The 14616-nt window shown below is 54.8% G+C and overlaps 1 protein-coding gene across 4 annotated transcripts in view; it reads left to right on the top strand.

The window, feature by feature from the left end:
• The first annotated feature begins 12005 nt into the window (after positions 1-12005).
• Positions 12006-14616, top strand: part of AFAP1 (actin filament associated protein 1) — a 144901-nt gene continuing 142290 nt past the window's right edge. For 2 of the 4 annotated variants that reach the window (XM_070372760.1, XM_070372761.1), the window contains exon 1: positions 12006-12241. The gene's annotated coding sequence lies outside the window, so the exon portion shown is untranslated. The remainder of the gene's footprint in view (positions 12242-14616) is intronic. The other 2 variants (XM_070372763.1, XM_070372762.1) reach the window with 1 other exon arrangement.

Raw genomic sequence — 14616 nt, 5'->3', positions numbered from 1 at the left:
TCGCGACCTGATTACCTCCCAGAGGTCGCCTCTTACTGCGTCACATGAGGGATTAGGGCATTAGTTATGCACGTATGGATGTGAGAGTTGGACTGTGAAGAAGGCTGAGCACCGAACAACTGATGCTTTTGAACTGTGGTGTTGGAGAAGACTCTTGAGAGTCCCTTGAACTGCAAAGAGATCCAACCAGTCCATTCATTCTAAAGGAGATCAGTCTTGGATGTTCTTTGGAAGGAATGATGCTAAAGCTGAAACTCCAGTACTTTGGCCACCTCATGTGAAGAGTTGACTCACTGGAAAAGACTCTGATGCTGAGAGGGATTGGGGGCAGGAGGAGAAGGGGACGACAGAGGATGAGATGGCTGGATGGCATCACTGACTTGATGGACGCAAGTTTGAGTGAACTCCGGGAGTTGGTGATGGACAGGGAGGCCTGGCGTGCTGCAATTCATGGGGTCGCAAAGAGTCGGACACGACTGAGCGACTGAACTGAACTGAACTATGAATCTGGGGACACATTTAATCCACAGCAATCTCTAATCTTATTGTGATGACAGTGATGACTCTCACGAAGCCCCAAAAGCCTGTCCACATGTACATACTGTGCCCTGTCTTAGTATATACTTCATGATGCAGGACAGAAATGAAAGCATTTCCCTCCCCACCAAGGACAGCCCATCAGAGGTCCTGGTTCTACCCAAAGCATCTCTCGGCATCTCTCCAACTCAGCAGACACCTTCACGGAATTATCCAGATCAGAAAACAGCCTGAGACTAGAAGGTGGTAGTTACCAATGGCCCTGGGACACAGTGTACACCTGGCCTGTCCCAGGCGAACCGGATACGTGGTCACCCTGACCATACACCCTCTACCCTCACCTCTCACCTGAATGAACACAGCTTCCTAGTCACCTTTCTGGTCCCGGTCTTGCCTGGGGGCAGATCATTTCCCACCTGACAGCTGCAGTGATGCGGCCACAGGTCAGATCATGTCAACGTCCCAACAGGCACTCTGCCCCCTCCCGTAAGTCACAGCTATGCCGCCTTCGTTCGGCACAAGCTCTGAGCTTTTACACACACTCTCCTCCATCCCAGGGCCGGGGGCTGCTGTTTCTTCTCCAGGTGGGGCCCCACTCTCCTCTCTTGGTTCAGCTCTGAAGTTCCCACCTCAGACAGTCCAGTTCACTTCAGTTCAGTCAGTTTCTCAGTCGTGTCTGATTCTTTGTGACCCCATGAACTGCAGCACGCCAGGCCTCCCTGTCCATCACCAACTCCCAGAGCTTGCTCAAACTCTCAGACAGGCCCTCTGCTGACTCCAGGAATTTCCCCACCCATACCCAGAGGTCATTATGCCTGCCTGTATGTCAACACATTCTTGTCTTTTTCTTTCTTCCCCCAAATCAAATTTTCACTTTTATTTGGGGATTGTTTTGTATTTTCTCTCTTCTTTTAATTTTGTTATATTTAAGAATTCATTTTATTGAAGTATAATTGATTTTTGTTGTTGAGTTGCTCAGTCGTGTCCGACTCTTTGCAGCTGCATGGACCTCAGCACACCAGGCTTCCCTGCCCTTCACTATCTGCCGGTGTTTGCTCAAACCCATGTCCATTGAGTCAGTGATGCCATCCAACCACCTCAGCCTCTGTCGTCCCCTTCTCCTCCTGCCCTCAATCTTTCCCACCATCAGGATCTTTTCCAGTGAGTCTTCTCTTTGCATCAGGTGGCCAAAGTATTGGAGCTTTAGCTTCAGCATCAGTCCTTCCAATGAATATTCAGGATTGATTTCCTTTAGGATTTTTTAGCTGATTTATAATGTGGCGTTAATTTCTGCTGTGCAGCAAAGTGATTCAGTTATAATCGTATGTGCATTCTTTTCCACATTCTTTTCCATCATGGTTTATCACAGGATGTTGAAGAGAGTTCTCTAGCACATTCTTCTTGTCTGTTTCCTGACACTTTCCCTCCGAGAGGGCTGGCAGTTTTACAACAGTGCTCTGTGACCCAGGATGTCACTGGAGTATTTGGTATTGAGACTGGAGCCCAAAGCTTTCCCAGGTGTCAGTGCTTTCAGAGCAGCCCAACCCAACAGACTTTCTGCAAAATGTTCCGTACCCACTCTGTCCAGTACGACAGCTGCTGGCATTTGAAATGTGACTGGTGTGACTAGGGAGTTAAGTTTTCGTTAAAGTTAAGTTTAAGCAGCTACATGTGACTAGCAGCTGCCAGTTAGACAGCACAGACCTAGAAGAGTAGACACTTCTGCTGCCCCGGCCATAGAGACTGGATCCCTCAGTGGGCTCGGGGCCTGTCGTTGTGTCCAGTGGAGCGCCATTTGGTGCCCAGTGTGTAGGGTCACTCAGAGCATGCACTGAGCCCCCATCTGTGCCTGGCACTGTCTTGGGTGCTGGAGGTTTACAAGGCCTGCCCCTGTGCCCCAGAGCTCATGCCCACCTCTTGAGCCTCAGGGGTCCCCGGTTCTAAGGAGCTGTCCACCCCAAAGCCCCAAGCCAAGTCCAGTCCCATTTTCCATGCCAGCCTTGGTGTCTGCCACTGGCAGCAACCTTCCTGAACCAGCCTCAGCCTGGGCCTGTGTCAGGAGCCCTGGGATCCGAGGGGCAGGGAGATGTCAGCCTCCAGCCTTTCTTTCTGGACCCTTCTCCCAGGGTAGCTGTGCCTCCTAAGCCACTGAAATCTGAACCCAGAGCTGCCAAATTCACTGCTTTGAATGAGAGGAGAAAGACAGCCAGGCAAGTCACACTGCCCATCCTAGGGTTTGGCTCAGAAGGGACATGTGTCACCACCAGTCCCGCTCATTGGCCAGAGGTGGTCATATGACTCCATCCAACTGCAAAGGCGTCTGGGAACACAGCACCGTGTGTTGAGAAGCCAGCCAGCACGATTGGTGGGCAATCCCAGCTCTGCAGCCCAGGCTCTCCAAGACCTTCTTGTCCCCATAGTCAACACCACCTCTCCCCGTGCCTTCGGTGGCTCTTGGCAGGAAGCCCCCCGTGCCCTGTCACCATGCTCTTGGTGCCTGAGGCTTGCTGCCCTCATTCGTCACTGCCCATCTGCCCGCCTCACTACATGGACTCCAGCCCCTCCCAGTCTTTGCCATGTTCTGTATCCCCTCCTGAAGGCGCTTTACCCACAAGTCACTGTGTCCTGCCCATGACCTGCTGCCCCCAGCACAGGCGATTGGACCAAGGGTGGCCCCTGAGCCCCTGGACTCCTTGGTGACCCCATGCGGCATCTCTCCCCCAACCCCTAGCCCGAGAGGCTTCATTCTGCATGGACATGGTCCACCCAGTCCGCACTGTCTCAGGGACTTGGACTATGAGATGCATGAGTCAAGGGAGGTGGACAAAAGCAGGGGACAACCCCCAGAGCAGAAGCCAGCAAGACCCACACGGTAGAGAGGGGGCACATGGGAACGCCAGTCAGGAGAGCAAGAGACGGAAGCAGGAAGGAGGCAGAACTGGAGGGGCCATCACCAGCAGGGCGGAGACCGTGAGTGGCCCATGGGTGGCTTGGGGCTGTTTAAGCCCACCTGCCCCGCTCTAGGTTCTGGGCCAGCTGAGAACCAACAGGAGGATGAGGAAGCAGGGACTGCATCGTTTTCCTTGTGCATCAGACCCCAGAGCCCCAGTCCAAAGCTTCCAGAACAGCTGAGTCGGAAGATGCTGTTCAGTGTGTTTTAGATCAGAAAAGTCTGCAAGGATGGTCCACCGCTTTCCCCACCTGCTGCTGGACATAGGTTTCCAGCAGGTGACAGCCGGTGGTGAAAGCTGCACCCTCGCCGGCCCGTGCAATGGGAGGAGACTGCCCATGAGCCCATCTCCCCGGGCAAGCAGAAGAAGAATGGGCTCCAGGCCCACACTGAAAACCCAGGCTTGGGACCTGGCCCAGGCCTGGCTCCCACAGGAGGTGGAGAAGTGAATCAGCGTAGCGTCGATTTCCAGCTCTCGCTCTCTACCTTTCCCTGTTCTGAGCACCTGGGGTCCTTACAATAGTACTGTGACATCCTTCCTAATCCCTACTCTACAGACGGGGAAACCGAGGCAGGAGGAAAGGTGACCCAGCTGGGAATGTCAGACAAAAGATCTAAAGCCTGCCCTCTGCATTTGGATAAGGGGCATTGTCCCACGGGTGCCTGCCTGAGCAAGCCTGCCCGAGACCCCTGGGCAGAGCTTGGGCTCAGGTCATTCTAAGACCAGACCAGCGGCTCCCTGACCTCGCCATCCAGAGAATCATCTGTTTGCTCGGACAGTCAGGGACACTCCCCGCTGTGCCAGTGATGGCAGCAGCCAGTTGTGTCCTGCACGGGGAGGACTTTGTCCCAGGCCAGGAGGCCTGGCCTTGTGGTACTGAGGTCACTTTTGGTCACACTTAGCTCAGGAGGCTCCCTAGAGGCGCACCGGTCCCAGGGGCACTGAGGTACCCTGATAGTCAGGCTTCCGTACGGGGTGGGTAGGATCTTCCTGGCCCAGCCCTGCTCTCTCCTCCCAACCCCACTGCTCTCAGCTGTCCCCAGGCCTCCTCCAAGGCCGCCACCCTCCTTTCCAGACGCCTCCCCAACATCACCTCTACCCTTGTCATCGCCCCTCTAGAGGGAAACCTGTCTACACACAAGTGCAAGCTGGGTCATTCCAGAAGTCAGTTTCCCTCGACCCCTGGACCCCTGGTTTCCCCTTCCCCAATCCCCACCTTCCAGAGTGGAAGAAACCCTGGTGTTGGGTAAGTCATTACAGGGCTGAGTGATCACAAACTGGCCCGGTTCCCGGCCCACGGGCTGAGACGGTGCGTTCCCAAGTGTAAGAGCACTTCTGACAAATTAAATGAGGGAGATCAGTGCCTCCCCGGTGACTGCCAGGCTGCAGGCTGTTATGGAGCCAGCTTTCATGAATAATAGAAGCTGCCTTTTCTCCTGTCTGCAGCCTGAGTCCTGTGAACCTTCCTCAGTGGCACGTCGTTTCTGAGCGCTCCACACAGCAAGTGTGGCCTCCAAAGCGTGCCTCCTGTCTCCAGTGCCCCAAATACCTCCCTGACCTGATACCCACACACCACATCATTCTTCCAGTTTGTCCCGTGCTCAGGGGTCTGCAGCAGCTGGTCTGCAGTGCAAGCTGGACTGTGCCCGCCCCTGCCTGGAGACCTCACCACGGGGACTTCTGTGGCCTGTCTTCTGATCCCTTCACGGGCACCATCTGGCCACTGATCCCTTCTCCAGACTCCTCTTTACCCCTCCCTGTCTGGCACTCCTGTTTCTTGACCGGCATCTTCTCATCTCCCTCCCAAACTCATGTCCACCAAGTCGGTGATGCCATCCAACCATCTCACCCTCTGTCGCCCCCTTTTCCTCCTGCCTTCAATCTTTCCTAGCATCAGGGTCTTTTCCAATGAGTTGGCTTTTCGCATCAAGTGGCCAAAGTATTGGAGCTTCAGCTTCAGCAGCAGTCCTTCCAATGAGGAAACTGAGGCTCAGAGAAGTTAAGTAAATGGCCCAAGAGCATGCAGCTATTAACTGACAGGCTAGGATTCAGACCAAAGCCCACGTGTGCATCCTTTGTAATTGTCATGTACGATTGCATGTCGGGTGTGGGGCTAGGAGTTTCATTAATACACCCTTTATCATCTACTTAACTAGCACCCATTATATAAATGAGCAAACTGAGGCTCAGAAACACTAAGTACCTCACCTACAGTCACATGACTGCTTAGCCGAGGTGCTGGGATTGCAGCCCAGGACTACCAAGCTCTAAACCCAAGCACTCCCCAGGGTCCAGCACCCTGCTTCCTCCTTAACTGCCCCACACGAGGCTCAAATTCAGCAACACTAAACGACGTCTGTTACGTGATCATTTCATGATAAAGAGCCCAAGGGATGACTACTTATTGGCACAAGCTTTTAAGTGAATCATTTTCCTGTGTGAAGATGGGACAACTTAGGGACTCCCCTGATGGAACAGCGGATAAGAATCTGCCCACCAATGCAGGGGACACGGGTTCGATCCCTAATCTGGGAAGACCCCACATGCTGTGGGCAGCTGAGCCCGTGCGCCACAACCACTAAGCCTGTGCTCTAGAGCCCGGGAGCCGCAGCTCCTGAGCCCACGTGCCCAGAGCCAGTGCTCCACAGCGAGACACCAACACAGTGAGAAGCCCACGGACCCCAACGTAGAGTAGCCCCTGCTCACTGCAACTAGAGAAAAGCCCACAAAAAGCAATGAAGACCCAGCACAGCCAAAAATACACAAATAAATCTCAAAAAAAAGATGCACAACTTACTTATGGTGGTTGTGGTTCAGTCACTAACTTGTGTCTGACTCCTGCGATGCCATGGACTGTAGCCCGCCAGGCTCCTCTGTCCATGGGATTTTCCAAGCAAGAATACTGGAATGGGCTGTCATTTCCTTCTCCAGGGGATCTTCTCCAGGGAATTCTGCACTGCAGACGGATTCTTTACCGACTGAGCTATCAGGGAAGCTTGTTACCCACCAAAGATGAACCCTGAATGAATGTGTGCGTGAGTGTATGCACATTCAATCAATCGCATTCCTCACAGCCCAGAATCAGAGTGATGTCTGTGGTATAGAGGACCTTGGAGACCAGACTTACGGGGATATATTTAGGGTTTCCCCCACAGCCCCTTCTTCTTCTCTGCTGGCTGCCCCGCCCTCTGATTGTCTGCATCTCCCCTTCCAGGTGCTCCCGAATGCAGCTGCCCTCAGGTTCCTGTAAAGAGCAAGTTGGGCTCTCTTTGCTTCTCTGCCTCAGTTCCCCCTCCGCATTGATGGGCAGTGAGTCTTCAAAACCAAAATTACCTTTCAAGGAGGCTACTGAGGTTCCGAGCAGCTCAAAGACTTGCCAAGGTCATACAGGTGTCAGAGCTGGATTTCAAGAGATGGTTGTTATCACTCTCAGATTATGGTGTTCTCCAAACACCAAGCCACCACATTACCTTGATGGACCAGTGTTTGCAAAGGCACCAAGCAGAGCGGGAGAATGACATGCTTAGGACCAGCTAGGAAGTGGTTCTTTTCCTACTATGCCACGTGCATGAAGGAGACAGAAGATGGTGCGTGTAAGTGGTTGTGGGTTTTGGGGGGAGATGGACTGACACTTTTTTTTCCCTTTCAACATTATAAGACTGTTATCCCTTTTTGTTTTTTTTTGGCTTCCATTATTTTGGGTAAGTAGTTATCTGTAAGTCTTATTGGTTTTTTAAAAAACTAAATTTATTAATTTTATTATTATTATTTTTTGGACACGACATATGGCTTATGAGATCCTAGCTCCCCATTCAGGGATCAGATGCATGCCTTCAGCAGCGAGGGCACAGAGTCCTAACCACTGGCCCACTGGGGATTCCCTGTAAGTCTTATTGTTATTCCCCAGAATATGATGTTTGTTCTCTATGTTTGCTTTTAAGATTTTATTTTAACAGTAAGTTTTCAGCAGCTTGGTAGGCAGCCTCTGAGAAGACCCCCAATGATCCCTGCTTCCTGGTGTTTCCACCCTGTGTGGTCACCTCCCATTGACTGTGGGCTGGGCCTCCTGACTTGCTTCTGATAGAACACAGTGGAGTTACTGGACTTTCACTGCTGGTGAAATGTGTGGCTTCCATCTCAGGGGCTCTGGGGCAAGTCAGCTGCCGTGTTGTGAGTGGCCCTGTGCAGGCCTGGCATCCGTGAGGAATGTGGCCTTCGAGAAGCCATTGGAGTGACATGGAAACAGGTCATCCCCCATCAAACCAGCAAGTCAAACCTAGGCCCCAGCCAACAGCCTGGTTGCGACTTTGCGAGAGACCTTGAACCAGAGGCGCCTGGTTGGGCTGTGCTAGATTGCTCACTCACCAAAATGGTGAGAGAAGGAATGTAAGTTTTTGTTTTTTTTTTAAATTTTTTGGCCAATTGGCATGTGGGATCTTAGTTCCTTGACCAGGAATCAAACCCACATCCCTTGCATTGGAAGCACAGAGTCTTAACCACTGAGTGGCCAGGGAAATCCCACTGTACGTTGTTTTAAACTGCTAGGCTTCAGGGTCATTTGTTACAAAGAGATACATGACCCCTGTGAGAGCCCTGTGGGTTTTCAGCCTTGGTGACTCACACCACATCCTAACATGGGCTTGGATTTCTCATTGCTGCCTAGTTGCCACAGGGGACCTCTGCTCCCTCTGGGTCTCAGAATTTAGGAAGACTGCGTCAAAAGTGCCATGGAGTAATGATGACCCTATATGCGAGACAGCAAATGAGACACAGATATAAAGAACAGACTTTTGGACTCTGTGGAAGAAGGCGAGGGTGGGATGATCTGAGAGAATAGCATTGAAACACGTATATTACCGTATGTGAAATGGATCGCCAGTCCAGGTTCGATGCATGAGACAGTGCACTCGAAGCCAGTGCACTGGGACGACCCTGAGGGATGGGATGGGGAGATAGGTGGGAGGGGGTTCAGGATGGGGGACACATGTACACCCATGGCTGATTCATGTCAACGTATGGCAAAAACCACCACAATATGGTGAAGAGCCTCCAATTAAAATAAATAGATTAATTAAAAACAAGTGCCATGGAAATGTAGCTTACCTTAGGATAGAAATAGCCTGTGATTAAATTTACTTCCTCAAGAGGTGTATTAGTGGAAGAATCTGGAAGACGTCTGGGGTCACTAAGCCCCTGTGACAGCCCTTCACAGTATCAAACTAGGTCAGGAGCTTCTACAAGGCATGCCGACTCAGGGACTCCCTGGTGGCCCAGTGGTAAAGAACCCACCTTCCAATGCAGGAGACATGGGTTCGATCCCTGGTCCAGGAAGATTCTACCTGCCTCCAGGCAACTAAGCCCGCGCACCACAATTACTGAGCTTGTGTTCTAGAGCCCGTGTTCCACAAGAGAAGCCACCAGAATGAGGGGCCCAGGCACTGCAACTGGAGAGTAGCCCCTGCTTGCCACCACTAGAGAGACATCCTTGCAGCTTCGAAGACTCAGTTCAGGCGCTCAGTCGTGTCCGACTCTTTGCGACCCCATGGACTGCAGCATGCCAGGCCTCCCTGTCCATCAGCAACTCCTGCAGCTTGCTCAAACTCATGTCCATCGAGTTGGTGATGCCATCCAACCATCTCATCCTCTGTCATCCCCTTCTCCTCCCACCTTCAATCTTTCCCAGCATCAGGGTCTTTTCCAAAGAGACTCAGTGATTTTCCAATGACACTCAGATTTCCAATGAAGACTCAGTGCAGCCAAAAATAAATAATAAAGTAAATAAAATTATTAAACAAATAAAATCATGCTTGTTGTTGTAAAACAACCACCTTGGACACTGGGCAGGGTAGTACACGACTGGAGTGTCTCTAGCGGAGTGTGGCTGGGAAAGGAGGCCAGGAAGGGCAGCAGGGCCAGCAAGCCCACTGGCGGGTTGGCCTGCCTTTGGCCCACTGCCTAGAACAGAACTGAGTCCGGCGTTGAAGCACAGCAATGAGTAAGACACGCTCTGTTTCTATCTTCAAGTTTTTGTGCAAGCAGCAAGCGAGTGATGTGAACCAAGTAGAATCGTGGTGACTGCCAGGAAGAAGTACAGGGGGCTATGAATGTACGTATGGGGGAGGGGACCTAGTACTTGTTTTTTGTGGTTTCATAAGAAATAATCACAAATGTAGCAGCTTAACGTAACCCACGTTTTTAAACTCAGTTTCTGTGGGTTGGAGTTTATCCCATTTTAGGTGGGTTCTCAGCTCAGGGCTCATCAGGCTTCACTCAGCGCTTCGGCCAGGATGTGTCCTCCCCTGGAGGCTTGACCAGCAAAGAGTCCCTGCCAAGTTCCTTCAGGTTGGTGCCTGGATTCATTTCCATGGGACTGCCTGGCTGGAGCCCAGCTCTTTGCTGGCTCTTTGTTGGCTGGAGGCAGTCCCCAGGTCTTAGCACCATCCAACCATCTCCAGGTGGGCTTCTCCAGAGGCCCTCTCATAGCACAGCCTAAAATAGAACCTCTCCATATCGTCTAAGATGTGTTCTTTTTTTTTTTTTTAAATAAATCTTTATCGGAGTATAGTTGGTTTACAATGTTGTTAGCTTCTGCTATACAACAAAGTCATTTGGTTATACATGTATGTATATCCAGTCTTCTGTTTTTTAGCTTTTCCCCATATAAGTCATTACAGAGTACTCAGTAGAGTTCCTTGTGCTATGGAGTAGGTACTTATTAGTTATCTATTGTATATATATACTTGTATGGCATCACCGACTCAATGGACATCAGTTTGAGTAAACTCCAGGACTTGGTGATGGACAAGGAGGCCTGGCATGCTACAGTCCCTGGGGTCGCAGAGTCAGACACAACTGTGGATGGTTTAAAGCCTGGGAGAGTCTGAGATTTCCCAATAGGAGAGTCTATACCAGAGCCATGGGCCACCCTAATATCCCAGCATGGAGAGATTGGGCAGAGAAGGGGTGTAAACTCCAGAGGAGCTGCGGTGTTGGGGGTTTAGTCACTAAATTGTGTCCAACTCTTGCAACCCAATGGACTATAGCTGTGGCTCCTCTGTCCATGAGATTCTCCAGGCAAGAATACTAGAATGGGTTGCCATTTCCTTCTCCAGGGGATCTTCCCAACCCAGGGATCGAACCCAGGTCTCCCAAACTGCAGGCAGATTCTTTACCAGCTGAGCCACAAGGGAAGCCCAAGAATACTGGACTGGGTAGCCTATCCCTTCTCCAGTAGATCTCCCAACCCAGGAATGGAACCCTGGTCTCCTGCATTGCAGGTGGATTCTTTACCAACTGAGCTACCAGGGAGGAGCCTCCAGTGACCTAGAGGAATAGGGGGCGCCCCAGGATACTCAAGATCAAAGGCGGTGAGGACAGAGGTTTTATGGATGACTGGTACTTGGACTTACGGGGTGCCATGCAGGGCGAGGAGAGTGCTTCAGGTGGGGAAGAGCCTAGGAACAAAAGCTTTGTGGGAGGAAGGGGAAAGAGCTCTGTTCAGAGCACCAGTTTTGTGACTTCAGGTGACCTTTAGAAATCTCTGATCTTGTCTGCGGGAGGTCCTTAAGGGAGGGCCAAATTTGCCTCTGCTGCAACAGTACTGGAGTGGGGTGCCATTGCCTTCTCCGAATTTGCCTCTACTCCATTCTAACCGCACATTTTTGGGGCTTCGAAAATGTAGCTCAGTTGGTAAAGAGTCTGACTGCAGTGCAGGAGACCTGGGTTCGGGAAGACCCCCCTGGAAAAGGAAATGGCAACCCACTCCAGTATTCTTGCCTGGAGAATCCCATGGACAGAGGAGCCTGGCTGGCTCCAGTCTTTGGAGTCGCAAGAGTCGGACATGTCTGAGCAACTTAAGCACACTTGGCTTGGGGGCCAGGAGGTCTTCCTCCTTGGGCCTCAGTTTCCCTTTCTGTAAAGAAGGCCATCCTAAATTAAATCAGTCCTGAATATTCATTGGAAGGACTGATCCTGAAGCTGAAGCTCCCGCACTTTGGCCACATGATGTGAAGAAATGACTCATTGGAAAAGACCCTGATGCTGGGAAAGGTTGAAGGCAGGAGGAGAAGGGGACGACAGAGGAGATGGTTGGATGGCATTATCGACTCAATGGACATGACTTTGAGCAAGCTCCAGGAGTTGGTGATGGACAGGGAGGCCTGGCGAGCTGCAGTCCATGGGGTCGCAAAGAGTCGGACACGACTGAGCGACTGAGCTGAACTGAAAGAGGACCAATTCCATAAACTTGAGTTCCGGGTGTGGTATGGCCACGGTCTCGCTGAGTGGACCCCGGGTGGACTTGACGGCCGGCCATCCCGGGTCGGAGCTGGGTGGACCAAGGTTCCGGGAGCTCTCGGTGCGGGGACCCCAGCAGCCCCGCCCCGGAGCGGCCCCGCCCCACCTCCCTTTGTTTCCGCAGGCCCCGCCCACCGCGGCCAGCTCCCTCCCTATTGGTCGGGGGGCGGGCCCCGAACGCCGGGGAGCCTCCGGGGGCGGGGCGTCGTGGCGCGGGCGGGGCGAGTGCGCCTGCGCGGAGCTCGAGCCCGGTCGCAGCCTCTCGGCGGCCGCTGCTCCTGAGGAGCCGGAGCGCTAGCCCGAACCGGGACCGGCTGAGGCGGCTGCTAAGCGGCCCCGCCCCGGGGCTCCATTGTTGCGGCCGCGGCGGCGGCGGCTCTGCCGGCTTCTCGGCTCCGCCTGGCTCGGCCAGGGCGGCCTCCGTCTAGGAGCGATCGCTGCCCCAGCGGCGGCCTGAGGTGAGTCGGCGGGCGGCGGGCGGCGGCCGGGCCGGGCCGGGCCGGGCCGAGGGCCTCCCGGGCGGACACGGGCTCCGGGGCTGGGAGAGGGTCTCACGGCCGGGCGGCGGTCCTGGGCGGTAGAGGGGAATCCTTGGGAATGAGGGGTCCCAGAGCCGGGCGGGGTCCAGGGCGGGGCAGGGGTCTCGAGTCGGGCTGGGGTTCCGGGGCCGGACTGGGGGTCCCCGAGCCGGACAGGGGTCCCCAGGGCCAGACTGGGGTCCCAGAGCCGGACGGGGCTCCCGGGGCCGGACGGGGGTCCAAGAGTCGGGCGGGGGTCCCCAGGGCCGGACTGGGGTCCCGGGGCCAGCCTGGGGTCCCAGAGCCAGCCTGGGGTCCCGGGGCCGGAGGGGGGGCCCAGTTGGGCAGGGGTCTCGAGTCGGGCGTGAGTCCTAGGGCCGGACGGGGCTCCCGGGGCAGGACTGGGGTCCCAGGCGACAGGGGTCTCCGAAAAGTCAGGGGTCCCAGGCCGGGCGAGGGTCCTGGGCCGGGCGGGGGTCTCGGGGCCGGACTGGGGTCCCAGGCGGCAGGGGTCTCCGAGAAGGCAGGGATCCCGGGAGCCGGACGGGGGTCCCTCCCTGGGTGTGGCACATCCGAGCGGGGCGCCGCGGGGTCGCTTGCCCGAGGTGTCGGCCGCCGCCGCCCTGAGCGCCAAGTGGGGACAGGGAAGCGGAGCGGGACCGACCGCCGCGCGTCTGGGCGCCGGGCATTGTTTCGGCCTCGGGGTGGCTCCGAGGGGGCTCCGCGGGGATCGGCCGGTGATGCCCCCCGCGCGGGGTCCTGGTCATCCTGAGGGCGGGGACACTGCCTCGGTCCCCGCTCCCTCCCTAGGGTGGCTGGCTCGCGCGATGTGTCGCCCGAAGGCAGCTCTGGGTGGGCCCTCGCACGAGGGGATCCCGGACATCCTGGGAGTGGGAGACTGTCTTTGTCCCCGCCCCGCCTCCCCCGCCCCGCCCCTTACCTCCACGGGGTGACTGGCTCGCGGTGTCTCACCGAGGGTAACTGCGTGGACCGCCGATCGTAGGGATTCTGGTCACTCCGAGAGTGAGGGGCTCTGAGTGTTTGAGGGTCACCGAGGGTGGCTCCGCGTGGACCCGTGCGCGCGGTGTCTTGGCCACCCTGCGAGTTGGGGGGCTGTGCCCCGTCCCTACCCCTCCCCTCCCCGACCCCCCGCGGCTTGTGGGGGTGTGATCGGCCCGGGGACACGCTCCCCTTTTCCCACAACAGTGCGTGCGCGCGCGTGTGTCTTAGGGGGGTTCCATTGTCGACGGGTGTTCCTGCGCGGGGAGAGGCGCCCGTCGGGCTGTAACGGGCTTGTACGTGGGGGAGAAGCATTTGGCCCGAGTCGGACAGCTGAGCCGCTCGTTTATTTATTGTCTCCTTTGCCGTGTGAACAGAAGCGGCTGCACTGGCCCCGGAACCCGCCCCTCGCCCAGCCCCGGTCCCCGGGGAGCGCGGGGCTGTCACTGCGCCGCCGGGGGACCGCGCGTCGGGGCTGCGGCCGGCGTTTCCTGCTGGGGCGCGAGACTCGGCCGGCCGGGCGGGAGCCGGCTCTGATTGGAGGGAGCCTGGTCCCTCTGCCCGGCGCTTCTTGATTTCTTCCGTTAGGATTGGGAAGAAGAAGAAGAAAAAAAAAAAAAGTCTGGAAAGCCAGATTTAACTTTGCAGCTCTCAGCGCCTGGAGAGTGGAAGAAAACTTTCCCAAGAATTTGGCGGGCTGGAGAGTGCATTTGAAGGAGGGGAATCCACACCCGCGGAATGAAGCCAAGGCAGTTACAGTTAGAGGTCAGGTTTACGAAAGGAATAGAGGGGGTGAGGCTGTGGGTCGTTCGTTTTACCCTTGTGTGAAAACACCTATTATGTTCCAGGAGAAGTGATTCTTTTCCCCTGGGGAATGCAGTGTCTAACAGGTCAGTCTTTTTCCTTTTCAAGAGCATCCTGGTCTAAGACAGGAAACTGTGCTATAGGCACAAGTAACTGTAGTATCCAAATGGAAATTTTTTGTGAAGGGACAGGGTATAAATAACAGAAATGCAAGATGGAAATGTGGCCATAACTGCAGCTGTCGCTGTTATAAAGTCCAGACAGCCGGCTGGGCTTTCACTCTGTCTCGTCTCCGCTCACTCTCCCATCTCCCCCATGCACCCGGCTCCGGGGCTTCCAGCTTCGTTTGCCCGTTCTTACAGTATCAGTTTAGGTGACTTCTTTATGAAGGTTCCCCTGACGTCTTCTCTTCCTGCCCTCTGAGAGCCGTGGTCTTCAAGGACAGAGTGGTTCGCTGCAGTACCCAGAGAGAATGAGGTCTGTCTGAACGAGAGGCCTCTTTCCTCCATCCC

Source organism: Bos mutus, chromosome 6, assembly GCF_027580195.1.
Source record: "Bos mutus isolate GX-2022 chromosome 6, NWIPB_WYAK_1.1, whole genome shotgun sequence".
Lineage (NCBI taxonomy): Eukaryota > Metazoa > Chordata > Mammalia > Artiodactyla > Bovidae > Bos > Bos mutus.
The sequence above is the reverse complement of the archived record's forward strand: the minus strand, read 5'-3'. Positions and strand labels throughout refer to the sequence as shown.